The sequence below is a fragment of the Equus asinus genome, chromosome X, assembly GCF_041296235.1.
Source record: "Equus asinus isolate D_3611 breed Donkey chromosome X, EquAss-T2T_v2, whole genome shotgun sequence".
NCBI lineage: Eukaryota > Metazoa > Chordata > Mammalia > Perissodactyla > Equidae > Equus > Equus asinus.
Genome location: NC_091820.1, coordinates 129786009 through 129800736, shown reverse-complemented (window position 1 = coordinate 129800736; position 14728 = coordinate 129786009). Strand labels below are relative to the sequence as shown.

General features: G+C 35.6%; 1 long non-coding RNA gene across 1 annotated transcript in view; it reads left to right on the top strand.

The window, feature by feature from the left end:
• The first annotated feature begins 1931 nt into the window (after positions 1–1931).
• LOC139042792 (uncharacterized) overlaps positions 1932–14728 on the top strand; it is a 57483-nt gene continuing 44686 nt past the window's right edge. The window contains exons 1-3 of the long non-coding RNA XR_011499925.1: positions 1932–2061; positions 2387–2476; positions 9981–10030. This is a non-coding gene — a long non-coding RNA (uncharacterized lncRNA). The remainder of the gene's footprint in view (positions 2062–2386; positions 2477–9980; positions 10031–14728) is intronic.

Genomic DNA, 14728 nt, shown 5'->3' with positions numbered 1-14728 from the left:
CATGTGAAGGATAATTTGTTACCATGAGAAAAAATTAGTTTATTCATTCAATAGATAGTTGTTTGATGCCTATTAATTGCAAACACTTTTTTAGTCATTGGAGATACAGCTGAGAACAAAACGAATGAAAATCCCTGACTTCAGAATCTTACATTAGTAGGCAGAGAGTCATTGGAGGTTAAAGCAGGGTATATGCAAGGTCACATTTGGATTTCAGAAAAACAACTAAAAAAAGAGAAAGATTAAAATAAGAGAGATGGAAGTAGGGAGAACTGGAATCCAATTCTGGGAAATTGTGAGCTAATAAAATATCAAAAATAGCACATAGGAAGGAGATGGGTGAATGTGGCAAGGCAAGAAGTATAGCTGCTTACCACAAGCTAGCACAATGCTAGGCATGTGGTAGGGCACTAAATGATTGTGGACTTGAGTCCAGCTCTTGGCTTCCTTCCAACTTTTTTGCTACTCACAGCTAGCTGGAGCCAAGCTGCTTGGATCTGGATTCATTAATGCACAGCCAGTGATTGGTCTTTTCAAACAGGTAAAGTTTGGTCCTTTAATTTGACAGCACTGTCTCTGAGGTAAGAGTTTTTATCCAAGAAGCTGCTGGCCATGTGTTAGCTGTATTAGAACAGTAGCCCTTCTGCCAATTGTAAATACAATCTGTTCCTGAGAGCAGCTGCCTGTCTTCATTGAAAAAAATGACTTTATCTGAATTTTGCAATTTTCCTATTTGACTCTGGGTTTTCATTCTTTGTCTGCTGATGATGACCTTATCCATATTTGGAAGAACTCTTTTGAATATTTTCAGGATCATATTTAAGGCAGAGTAACATTTTCAAAGCAAATTACTTATATTTCAATGTGCTTTTCAGAGTGTACTATAGGAAAAGAATATGTGAGCCTAATTTTAAGAGTAAAGGTAGTTTGCCATTTTTCTCTTACTCGTATATATCACCAGTGTTCCAAAATTTAGGTCAGGACTGGGAAATGAAAAAGGGATGAGAGAGCATTCTAAAGGAGAAGATTAGCATATTTACAAGTAATTAACATCATATAAGAAGTTATATTAATAAACAATATAGTTAGCTTATTAAACTGCATGAAGCTACCTTAACATTTGGAGCCCACAGTAAAATTTAATTTGGGATGCTTCTTAGCCTTGCATTGACAGCTTCCTTTTTTATGCTGCCTTAATCTAAAGTTGTTTTGTGAATTGAATTTAAATGCTGCTACTAGGCTGATAATACACAACATATTTTAAAACACGAGTTTTCTATTGTCTGTAACATTCAAGTTTCGCTTGTAAGGCAGATAGAGTATTTCTATTAGCACTAGACGTATTTCAGGTTCTGAGGTCCAGTAAGTACCACAGATAATAAAATTCAGTGTGTCATGGTAAGGATCATACAGACAACATTCCCTTTTGAGTGTTATTTTGCAAAATGAGTTGGATCCAGCTGTGCTGAATTATCCGCACTCATTCAACTTCTTTTCTCTTGTTCTCCTTGTTAATATGATGTAATCATTAAAAAAGATTCCTCTGTATATAGTTACTGTTACCCTTCCTAGATTATTATTACCTAAACTAGTATCCTCCATAAGTAGAAGGCCCCATGGTCATATATTACTATATGCTTTAATATTGAAATTTTTTTTTTTTTACATTTTGTCATATTTGAAATCAAGCATCGTTTATTCCTTTAGACAAAAAAATATTCCTGCCTTTGTGGAAGTTATATTTGGAAGACAGAGGGGAACGCGATGAAAACAAAGAAATTGTATCACATGTTTGATGGTAATAAGTCCAAAAGAAGGAAAAAGTAAGATAACAATAAGAGTGGACCTCATTGGCAAAGAGATTTTAGGAAAAGAGACTTGAAAAAAGTGAGAGAGTGAGTCATGCACTTATTTAGGAGACATTTATTCCAGGCAAAGGAAACAGCCAGTGCAAAAGCTGTGAAGCAAGAGCGTGCCTAGTACGATGGAAGAATTGAAGTGCAACAAGGCCGATGATCCTAGAAGTGTGCAAGGAGGAAAGCAGTAGCAGACGTCAGAGAGGTAAGTGCAGGCATAAAACCAAGGAATAGGCAGGAAATATTGACTTCAAGGTCCGGAAATACTTGTTATGTATACATCCAATTAACCATGGACAATTTGTGCAGTCAATGTGATTAGCTAATTTGACTGTCATTATTGATCCAAGTAACCTGTTATTTGTTTTATCTGTAGATAGAGCTGAAGATTTCACGTTAATACTGGTATAATAAATCAGAAACATATGATATGGTATAGTTCTGTGTTTGGAGAGTTAAGCTAGGGATGACACTGTATTAGAGCATAAGCAGAAGAGGGCCTTCTAATTTTTTCTTTTAATTTCTACCAGAAAAGTATGAAAGTCTTTTCAACAAGACATCAAAATGAATTGTTGAACAATGAAGAAATGAATCTCTGTCTAACAATCACATGTCTTCAGGTAAATGAAACATACATTCTGTCTCTATTTTATTTATTTATTTTTTATTGAGGGCACATTTGTTTATAACATTATATGAATTTCAGGTGTATACTATTGTCTTTTGTCTTCAGTATAGACTGCATCATGTTCACTAAAAATCTAGTTTCTATCTATCACCATAAACATGTGCCCCTTTATCCCTTTCACTCTCCCCTCGGCCCCTTCCCCTCTGGTAACCACCAATTTGGTCTCTGTATCTATGTGTTTGTTCGTTTATCTTGCACATGAATGAAATCATATGGTAATTGTCTTGCTCTGTCTGATTTATTTCGCTTAGCATAATGCCCTCAAGGTTCACCCGTGTTGTCACAAATGCAATTATGTAAAATGAGCTATGTTAAGTAATATTTATCTAAGTAGGTATATTTGTAGATAATCAAGCTTTGCAAACATCAGTCTCAAGAAAATCGAGTCACATTCATCTTTCTTATCACTTCCAGGTCCAGTAAGTAATTCTTGCACACTAAAACAGATTTGGGCTTATGCTACAGAACTCTGGATACGGACCCAAATACTACATACACTTATTTTGCCTATTTGTGCTCTGGTTTATATCATATCTAAGATTAAATAGTAAATAAAACTTCATTTCTTTAATCATTTTATAAAATTAACACATTTGACTTAACCAAATTTGCCCTTCATTTGCATTACACAATTCTGAAGTTTTGCTCTACCCTTTGGATTGTTTAAACCCCTTAAAGAAAAGAGAAGTGTGATGCAAGCTTTCACGACGAGGTATTTAAAAAACAGAGAACAAAGAAATTATATATGAAGTACTCACTTTTCAAAGATTTATTAAAGACTAGGTTGAACCATGGAGGCAGAATAGTGTCTTATGATGGTCTATGTTACGTTTTTCCCTTGAAGTTAGATAAGTTGAGTTTGGGCAAAGTTCAGTTATTTGCTGGCTCTGAGCCACTACTTTGCAATTGTAAAATAAGAGGTTGTACTAGATCAGTGATTTGGAAACTGTTTTTAAAGGATGCAAAGATACTTCAAGGGCTACTCCTGGGGTTAGAGTGTTGTGGGATGAAAAGGGGGGGGGGGCACAGCTGTTCCAAGCACATCTGTTTTATATACTGAGCTTCCTAGTAAGATTTCAATTGTAGGAAGTTTTCAACTCTGAAAATTATTTGACAATTGTTGTATTCAAATTGTGTTCATCAAACTATTTTTGCTCTACAGACCATAAAAAACTTTTAATATACTTACTCTCTGACAAACATAAATTAAACGCTAAAAACTTTCACTACGTATTTTAATGGTCACAAAGAATATACTTTAGAGCACATTATAAATATTGAATTTTAAAAATAAAGATGTTTCATCATTCTTTTAAATTCATCCAATAGTATGTATATCTCAAAACAGTTGGATGCACACCGTTATTCATTAAAACGTACATGAACAATCTCTATTATAACTGTCAGAAATTTTCTGTTGTTCTTTTTATCTTGTAACTCATATAGCCATTTCCACAATATTTTATACTGGTGTAATATACTCTATGCTTCAGCCTTTTATGGAACATCAGATCATATTTCTTTGGCACAAAAATTCATATATTCATAAAAATGTTCATTCAAACATTTCCTGTGACCATACATTCCTATGGGTTAAAAAAACATTCAGTATTGAGTTATCATGTCACTTATTTAGTAGCATATAATTAATTAAAATAAAAGTATTATACAAATAAATAAAAGTAAAAATTTATTGTTTATTACAAATGCATTTCTTAAATGTATTTCTTAAGTGCCTTGGATAAGAATATTTTTTCAATGAGTTTATATGCCTTCAGATAAATAATGCTTTGTGCTAGAATTGAATTCATCTATTTAGAACTTTTTGTTGTGTGTGTGTTTGCATATATGTTAGACCTAGAAACTTAGTTGCATAAACTATAAGATGAGAAAGGAGTTTTAGTTTAGTAATGTCTCATACCCATTTGAATTCTGACTTATTTGTCAAAGATTTTATCAGCCAGCCGATACCTGGTTTAGGTCTTCTTTCAATGTAGTTGAAAGGAAAGAATTGAAAAACACATGAATTGTAAAGAATGTGACACCCAGTGGTAGTTTGATTCACATTCTCAATAGTTACAACAGTGTTTCAAATTGAACCTGTGTCTGGTGTCTTGAAGAGTTTTTCTTCCCCAGGGAAATACTCCATTCTGTCATGTTAGGGACAACTTGAGAGCACTACCATTCTTTTGTAAAGTAGGAGAAGGAAGATTGTGAAAAGAGACCTGAGAAATGAGAACCTGCTTGGAGTCTACACTCAAGGTTATTTTGGGTGCATCCATTTTAGAAAGATGACCTGTAGAAGTGAGGGAACTGAAAATGCATTCTCTTCAAGCTAGCCATATCCATCTACTCCTTAAAAAGTCTTCATGGACCTCCACACACAAATACGTATACCCTAGTTTAAAACCCACTGCACTGGAAGATCTCTTGGATGTCTTATACATTATAACCCTAAAATCCCTTTGTAAGGGAGAAAAACGAAGGAAACAGAGATTTTGCAAATGCAAACGCACCACCCTTTAATATTTTTCTTTTTTATTTACATCAGATTAAACCTCTATAAATAATGGTATCCCCCAAATCAGTCATTGTTCTTCTCATGTGTATCTGATTGAAAAGCAAACTTGAAAATTGAGTTTTACAGTTTACTTGTAAGTAAATCCAGAGCAAATCAGGCCTGTTTCATGCCTCTTGCCTACTGGTAAATTGAATTGACTTGTGCAGAAACACATTAAAATGTAACATGAGAAGAATATAGGAAGAGAGGAGAAGTGGCGTGATAATTACCATAGAGACATTATATCGACCCTACTATTAGTTTTTCATGTCACTAGTAAAACTGAGAAGGAAGCTCATTATGAGTAAATATGGAGGCTTATTTTTGTGTGTTACAATTATATCATTCTAGTTTAGAAGAGAAGCGTGATGCAGCTACATGGATTCTATGCAGAGATCTTTAGGTAATTAACTCCAACAGTGACACACTGCTTTGAGATAACAAGGAGCATACAATTTTTACCTGAGGGCTCCAGACATTTGTCTTCCTCAAATCAAGCCTATAGTGATTGGGACTACTTAATCCATGAATACAGCGTTACACACTTAGCTGTCCTTCGTGAATCTCTTGAGTAGCATGAAGAGTCTTTCACTGTCCATCTAAATATATAATAACATCACTATGAAATGTGGTGGCTGGCTTCCACTGTCAGACTGGGATGCTTACTGACATAACGCATGCAGGCAGAATGGCTGCCTAATGTTCTTGGGTCCCAGTGTTTCAGGAAGGTTTGATGAATATTTGCGGAAGGAAGGAAGGAAAGAAAAACGAGGGAAACATTATGTATATTTTTAAAGAAAACTAGTACAGCATATAGATATGAAGGAATGGAATCATTCAGAATGGAGTACATAAATAAAGATTTTGTGTGTGTGTGTGAGGAAGATTTTCCCTGAGCTAACATCTCTTGCCAATATTCCTCTTTTTTTGCTTGAATAAGATTGTTGCTGAGCCAACATCTGTGCCAATCCGCTATTTTATGTGGTTCACTGCCACATCATGGCTTGGCCAGGGTGCAAGGTCTGTGCCTGGGATCCAAACCTGTGAACCCTGGGCTGCTAGAGTGGAGCACACAAACATAACCACTATGCCACGAGGCTGGCTTCTAAAGATTTTTATCAATCACAAATTTTTGTAGGTATATTTATGTATGAGTGTATATATACACATGCATATCTGAGTGTATAAACATACAGATATACTCACATATATATGTGTATGTATATATATGTATATGTAGACAGAATATAAATTTCTTGGAACAGTAATTCTTCTTTTGCTTTTAAATTCCACAGGGCCAAGAGCAACCCAAGGGCAGGAAATCTCTTTCTTCAAATTTTTATTATTAGCTGTAATGCTGTGCCAAATTCAGAGTAAATCAAACATTAATGATTGAATGAATAAAATACAATAAATAAAATAAATAACTGTGGGATTATAATGAAAATGTGTGGATGCAATGTGAAGCTGTAAAGACCTGTGGAAGGGTAGGCCATGCTTTTCTTGGGAGCACACACCAGTTCCTGGTTTCTTGAGAGACACAGAAGATCACAACCATCCCTAGGAATTATAGTCAAAAGCAATAGAGCCTTCAGTTAAAAGTGGTCCAAGGCCACCAGGTGGTATAGTGGTTAAGTTCACGTGCTTTGCTTAGGCGACCCTGGGCTTGCAGTCTTGGATCCTGGGCATGGACCTAGCACCACTTGTCACAGCATGCTGTGGCAGCATCCCACATAAAATAGAGGAAGATTGGCACAGATGTTAGCTCAGGGACAATCATCCTCAAGCAAAAATGAAGATTGGCAACAGATGTTAGCTCAGGGCCAATCTTCCTCACACACACAAAAATGTGGCACTAAGTGTGGTTCCCAGAATTAGACAGAACTGAGTTGAAATCCCAGCTTTATCACATACTAGCTGTGAGACTTTGGGCAAGATATTTAACCTCAGCTGTCTCATGTGTACAAAGGGCATAATAAGAGTTCCTAGAGCGTTGACCTGTTGTGAAATGTATGTGCTACAGTGCATGTACAATATTCGTTACTTCAGATTCGTGAATGTAACAATACAGTTCAATGTTCATTCAACTAATCTTTACTAAAAATATGTTGAAGAAGAAAAGGATTTTTCCAATTGTTCATGTTCCAGAGTTCTGTGGTAATAAAGATAACACTGGTTTTGTACTATGGTAAATCGGGATTGATGTCCTAAATTTGCTGCTTAAAAGCTATGTGACTCAGAGCAAGTTCCTGAAGCTGCAAGATTCTCAGATTCCTCTCTTTAAAATAAGATAATAACCCAATTGCTAGCTCATATTTAGTATTGACAATGTGCCATGCACTGTTCCAAGAGATTTACATGTATTTGCTCATTTAATCCTCACAGGAACTCAATGGAATAAATACAGTATTTTTACTCCTCTTAGCTACTCATTGAAGTTGTAATCATTAGCTTCATCCCACAAATGATAGACTAATTTCAGAAAGATTTCATGAGTTTACTAGATTTTCAACTTCTTGAGGGCTTGTGTCTCGTGTGAGGCATCAAAAAGTCTTTACCACATGCGAAGTGGTAAATAAACATACGGTGACCTGAGTCAGGAAGATGACTATCAGAAATCAAGCCTGTAAAATTGACAGTGGTTTGGTGAGTGTGGCTTTAATACTCTAACAACACTTCTCAAAACCTAGTGCTCCTGAGAATGAGGATAGGATAAGGTATCAGGGAGGACAGACTCATCAGTTTAGCGGCTGATGAACACATAGGCCTTTTTAAAGGGACTGAATGCTTCCACATGGATGCAGCCTTTTGCCAGAGGACAAATGGTACCATTTGAAATCCATGGAAAGTGTACTGAAAAGTACCCTAAGAAATATGACTGCTAGAATTTCACATCTTAGCTACTTTCTCGCCGAAAAAGAAAACCTATGGACATCAACTTATTAGACTCTCAAGGAAAACAATACCGTTAAAGCTGCCAATAGTTCTCCATTTGATTGACATTTTCTTATTAGCAAAAAGTAAGGAAAGAGATTTACACTTTTCCAAACAAAATATATGAAGAATGAATATGGTATGGTGGAATTTGAACTGACCTTTTTATTATTTGTCATCAAAGCAGTGGGGAAAAATAAAGTATTTCTCTGGGTTGGATATTAGAAATAGGTATGTCTGCTTTTAATACAGGTATTATTTTTCCTTATAAGATGATTCATATAAATTTATGCTAATAGATGCTTTATCGTTTAACATTTATTTTCAAGAATTGTCTGAGTGGTCCAAGTGTAATATTGTTGTGGTTGTTGCTGTAGATATTGTTGTTGCTTTCATTGCTAGTTGTTAAAAGATGAAACTAAGCCTGCAGAGAAGTGAACTGACCTACTTACAGAGATATAATCTATTTTGTTGGGATGAGTTATATGCATAGAAATGTAACATGGGACAATTTCCCTGTTCAATGTGACTAAATCCAATGACAAATGATCATGATGCCAGTAATCCCATACTTGGATTCAGATTAACATAAACTGATTAAGTCAGTGTCAAGAAGGGCCAGTTCTAAATTGCATCAGTGCATCTTTCACAACATGTTTTATACAGAAATATTTGGAAATTTTGTAATAAAATGTATATATCTACAAAATCAATACACACTGACCATTCACATGACCATATTAATTACGCCAAGGCCCAGTTTTATTGATACTATTTACTAATTTAACTGTAGGATATGATCTGTTAGGCTTTGTTATTTGTAGAAGCCAGCTCTCTTCTGCCTGCTCTAACTACCTCCTCCTTACTTAATGTGGTTACATTTATTATTCATTTTTTATTCAATGGTTACTGTATACTAGGCACTTTCCCAGGTCTGGGGACGAAGTAGAGAAAAGACTAACATAATTCTTTTGTTCAGTGAGCACAAAGTACCTAGTGGAGGAGGCAGATCATTTGCAGATAGATCTGAAAGGACTTGCTAAAAGATTGGATATGGAAGATAAGAAACATTAAGGAGACTTGGATGACTCCCAGGTTTCTGACTTGGGCAATTAAGCAGATGGTTGAGCAAGTATACTAGAGGGAGGGCAGGGCTATTGTTATTGTTACTTTGGTATTCTTTTGGCTTGACAAAGGAAAGGTGATAGATTACATTTTAGGTGTGTTGAGTTTTAGGGGCTTATGGGCCATCCAAGGGGAAATGTCTAGCCAGTAGTTGGATATACAGGCCTATTTCTGTTTAATCTGTCTGAATCTCATCCCTCCCTCCTCAAGGACCTTAACCTATTGTTTATCCCCACTGCTATAAGTTCTTTCTCTATATGTGTTCTTTATCTGCAATATTAAGCATATATTTCACACATTTAAAAAAACAGAGACACACATCTCTTATACCTGTATCTCTCTATATGTACTACCTGTGTCTCATCATTAAGTCATTCATTCAATTAATAGTTATTGAGCACATATTAAACACTTTTCACATTACTAGTGATAAAGTAGTAAATAATATCAGCAAAAACCCTGTCTCCATAGTGCTTCATACATGCAGTGAACAAATAACAAGTATGTCACGTTATAAAGAAATATATAATATATTTTGAAAGAAAAATACAATAAGAAGAACAAATCTAGACAGAAATGTCATGAAGAGGCTGGAGGGAGTAACACTTAGGTGAGACCTAAAATAATGAGTAAGATCTGTCCAAGAGAAGGGCATAGAGGTTGTTCAAGGTTGAAACAGAGTTGAAGGCTGTAGGAAGATTTGTCAAGACTCTAAGGTATGAAAGATCATAAGCCTTTGGGGGAACTAAAATTCGTCTATAGTGGATGGAATAATTACGTTCAACCATATTAAACTCTCACTGTTTTTGGATTACAGGAAAGGCAATTCCATATGGTCCCTCCCAACAGAAAGCAATGGGAAGTGAGGTAAATTCATTCATTTATTTGGAAAGTATTTATTGAGTGCCTACTATATGCTAAACATTTTTCTAAGCACTGAAGATTCACCAGTGAATAAGACAAAGAATCTTGCCCTCATGAAGCTGAAATTCTCATGAAGAAAGAAAGATGTTTAAAGGATGGTGATGGGGAGTCAGGGACAGATCATATAGAATTTGTACATTTGTAATTAACCCCAAGAGCAATGAGGAGACATTATAGTGTGTTAAGTATTGAAGTTACTGGGGCAGTTGTATAATTTTAAAATATTACATTGGTTAAGGAGTGATGAAGATGAATGGGTTTGAGGGTATAAATATAAATAGGAGTATAAATAGGTATAAAAGTATAAATAGGAGAGAAAACAAGAGACTTTTAATCATCAGGTGAGAGATCACAGAATCCTGGAATAGGGTAGAGTAAGAATGGAGAGAAGGTGATTAGATATTTATTTTTGAGGTAGAAACAGCAAGGCTTCATAACTGTCGGGATGTGAGGAGGGGAGATGAAGTAAGGTAGAAATGTGGAGTCATTTCTAGATTTTGTACTGTAAGCCTGGTGGACGGTGGTATGCTTTACTAACATCAGGAACATGTGAGGAGAAATAAGTGTTGGGCATAGCTATGATCAGTTGCAGACATTGTAAGTGTGAGGTATCTAGTAAACAATCAAGCAAAAGATGTCAATAGACAATTAGATTTATCGAAAGTGGAACAATGGAAGAAGTCCTCCATGAGTGTAAGCAATAAAATGGTGCATGGTCTCTAGGGAATTTGTAAGCAATAGTACAATTGACTAAAAGTGATGCGCTTTTTATTATCGCCATGTGCCAGCAACACTAAGCAATTCCAGAAACAAAATACTCCTCCCTGCTGGAGCCGAAAGTTCCCATCACCCTCCTCTCTCCTTCCTTAGTACACGACTACAGTTGGGTATGGATGCCTGCTTTGGAGCGAAAAGTCTGAGCTAGAGGTATTTATTTGGGATTCATCAGCATGTGGGTGATAATAAAAGTCACGAGAGTAGAAGGGACTCTGCAGGAATAGTCAATATTGAGAAGAGCATAGGAAAGAGCCAGAGCCTTGAGAAAGATGATTTAAGGGGTTAGCATAGAAAGGAGTATGCAAAGAGACTGGGAAGCATTTTCCAGAGTCATGAAGAAAAATATCAGAAGTGAGTGATACTACAGAAACCAAAGGAAGAGAGTGTTTCTGTAAATAAGGAATAGTCAAATGTCAAGTAAGATGAGGACTAAGAAGTGTATTATCTTCTCTAGTCAACATTGATGGAGCACTCAATGTGTGTTAGAGGCCACAACAATGAACAAAGCATGATTCTCATCCCTGAGAATTTCACAGGCAAGTGAGCAAAACAGATTAGATTGATTATTAGTTATAAAGTAATATAAAAAGTATCATGAGAAAGGCATGTAAAAAGTGTTTTGGGAGAAAATAGATCGGAAAGAGGAGAGAATAATGGGAGGAGAGGTTGCACCAGAAATAGCTTTACAGGAAAGGAGATATTGGTGGTGAACCTTGAAGGGTTAAGTGGAGTTCAGCAGATGAGAAGAGAAAGCGGGATATTCAGTGCAAAGTAATGTGCAAATTCATGGAGAGATGAAAAGTATTTTGATTTCAGTAAATGAATGCTTGTTGTGCATGTGAGGAAGAAGCAAGAGACTGAAAATATGTCAAAATTACTTTGTGAAACATCATGTGCCATGCTAAGAAGATTTGAACTAGTTTGTTGTTTTGTCTTTTTTTTTCTTTTTTTTGCTGAGGAAGATTCACCCTGAACTAATATCTGCTGTCAATCTTCCTCTTTTTGTATATGAGCCACCACTACAGCACAGCCACTGACAGACAAGTGGTGTAGGTCCACGCCTGGGAACCAAACCTGGGCCACCAAAGCTGAGCATGCTGAACTTAACTACTAGGTCATGGGGACGGCCCCAAGAACTTTTTTTTTAACTGTATAAAAAAGGGGCCAGTTGTACAATCTGTGATGCCAAAGGCATTTTATTTACGTATATTAGCTTGTATCGCACCTACTTCCTAAAAAGATTTGAATTCGATATCAGTTTCATTTTTAAATGTAATATTAAAGTCAAAATATATATCTATGTATGCAAAATGCTTGCAATTTCATAAAATATTCTCTTTCTAAAGGAGTTTTCAAATTTATCTCACTGCATGAATTCAATGAATACTAAAGAAAAAACAGATAGTCCCTACCTTCTACACCCTTCTAAAGAGCTGTTCACAAAGCTTAGGGCTAAATGAGTGTTCTGTTCAGGAACCATTGACTTTGCTCTTGAAATATTGCACTACATTTTCAAGACCAACACTGATCTCATATTGGTACCTGAGTACCTATTAGAGGCAATGTTTGGTATGAATCATTTATATCCATGTTGTATTCTTTCCAAAAGATGCAGTGTGTCTTCTATGAAGTGTCACCATTCTGAATTGCTACAATGGTATGTTTTCTTTGAACTTGGATTATTTTTAGCCTCTAGTTGTTCAAAGGAATATGAGTGAATTGGCTCATCTCCTTTAGGCCAAGGTTGTAACTTTTGAGTAATTACTATCAATATGGAAACTGGATTTCTCAGGCCCCATATTGATTAGGGTCTCAAACAAGTTACAGATGAATTAGCAGTTGGTCTTTCATTGCCAATAATAGTCATATTTAAACGACCACAATTCCAAGAGTCAGTTTCATCTATTGATACCAATATCAAAGCATTTAGTCCAGAAAAACCATTAGTGATCTTTTGATTGTGAGTAAATATGATGAGTTAGTTGATCAGCTCTCCCCTTTCAAAATTCTTAGCAAAAACTCTGGTTAACAGTTAAAACTTTGAACAGTGTTAATAAAAAGAGCTTTTCAATATGTATATGTTCAGTTTTTTTCTCCTTAAATGGGATGATTTAGCAATATGGTAAAGGTATAAAACATTGCATGTGCGTGATATTTCATTCTTCAAATAGTATTATCACTATCCTAATATTAGCAAAGGAAATGGAAATCAAGAACATCTAGAAATTAACCTCAACCATTTTTATACTATATTACTGAAGGTACTATGCACACCTATATCTATTTTTTCATCGCCCCTGAATCCAGTGCATTTCAGTCTTTACCAAACACATGGACCCTGACAAAATGCATGTGAAAGCCCCATTCAAAAATTGAATAGTGAATGTATGTGAGTCCTGTGGTCATTTACTTCTAGATGCACAGGCCACAGAGAATCTCAGAGAACTAGCAGTCTCTTATCAAGCAGTTCACAAGGTTAATTGTTGACCTCCAACGAACTATATGAAGATCACACAATCCACAATCAAATGGTGGGAGACATATTTCTAAGAGTCTCTTGCATATCAGCAAGTCTTTTGGTTGAGTGGTATCAATAGCTTTGTTCCAGATTCTTTTCAAGGATGTTTGTATAGCAAGCTGCCTTGGAGGATAGAGATAGCATTTCCTTCCAGGGCAGAGAACAGGTATGCTTCCTCAGCAGAATAATGAAAATAATGCATTTCTCTCTGGCAAGTGTTGGGCACATTTGCCAGCAGCCTTTTATAAGATTGTGCCTAAGCAAAGGGTTCCTCAGTTATGACCCAGACCTGCTGTTTGTAGATCATCCACCTGGCCCTTTCTGTATCACCCCCATGGGATTTGGTGGGGGCAAGAGGAACTCATGCAAATATTAAAATCATGCTGCCTGCTCTGCTGTTTGTGACAAGTCCTTTGTCTTTGACTCAGGAGTCTCATGTCTTCTGGTAGCATGTATGAAATTGTGGAAGGCTAATTTTTATCTTGCAAGCATAACAAAATCTCGGACACTTCATAGTTCTTGACACCATTATTAAAAAAACAAACTCGTCAACATTCTAGTGACAGTACGGTATTACAAATTTAAATTCTGTGCAAATCAATAGACCAGGATAGTGATAGATGAAGAGGCATTCAAAACGCTAGCAAAATCTTAGATGCCTCTAAGTAACATCGTATTAGTGTTAGACTCATTATCGAACTCTTACATCTTGGTGAACAATGAAGGTCAGGAAATGCACAAATAAATATAAATTCTACATAATATATAGTATCATGGTATATCTTTATGTGGTAAGCTGCTTGGGCTTCCACTCCATAAAGGAACCAACACGCATTGGTTATAAGCATTGGCTTGACTATGTATACATAATGCAAGTTAAATAACTGGTTAAAAATGGAAATGTTATTAAACAAGTAATCTCATATCATGTTAATAAAATAGTGATATGATTGAAAGCAAACTTTAAAAAAGGAAGCAATATTAGATAAAAATTAATTTTGTGTACAGGCCAGTATTTGAATTCTGTGAGAATTTCTGGAGAAATCATGTACTACTGAATATGCTAAGATTAATTTTGAAAGTTAACAATGACTGATATTTACTGGTGGCATAATAAATAATTCTTTCCTCATTCTTTCTTAAATTCAATATTAATATGTTTCTTCTGGATAAGATTTTGGTTAACTTGTTAATTGTAACATTACCTAGACTTCTGTGTTCCTGATGATCATTTAGACATTTTGGCAGATCTTTGTGTTTCTTGGTAATTCAATCTTCTGAATGTAATAGGGGTTCGGGAAGGTGACGAGGATACGGTGTAATGTTTTGAACTGCCATTGCTTTTA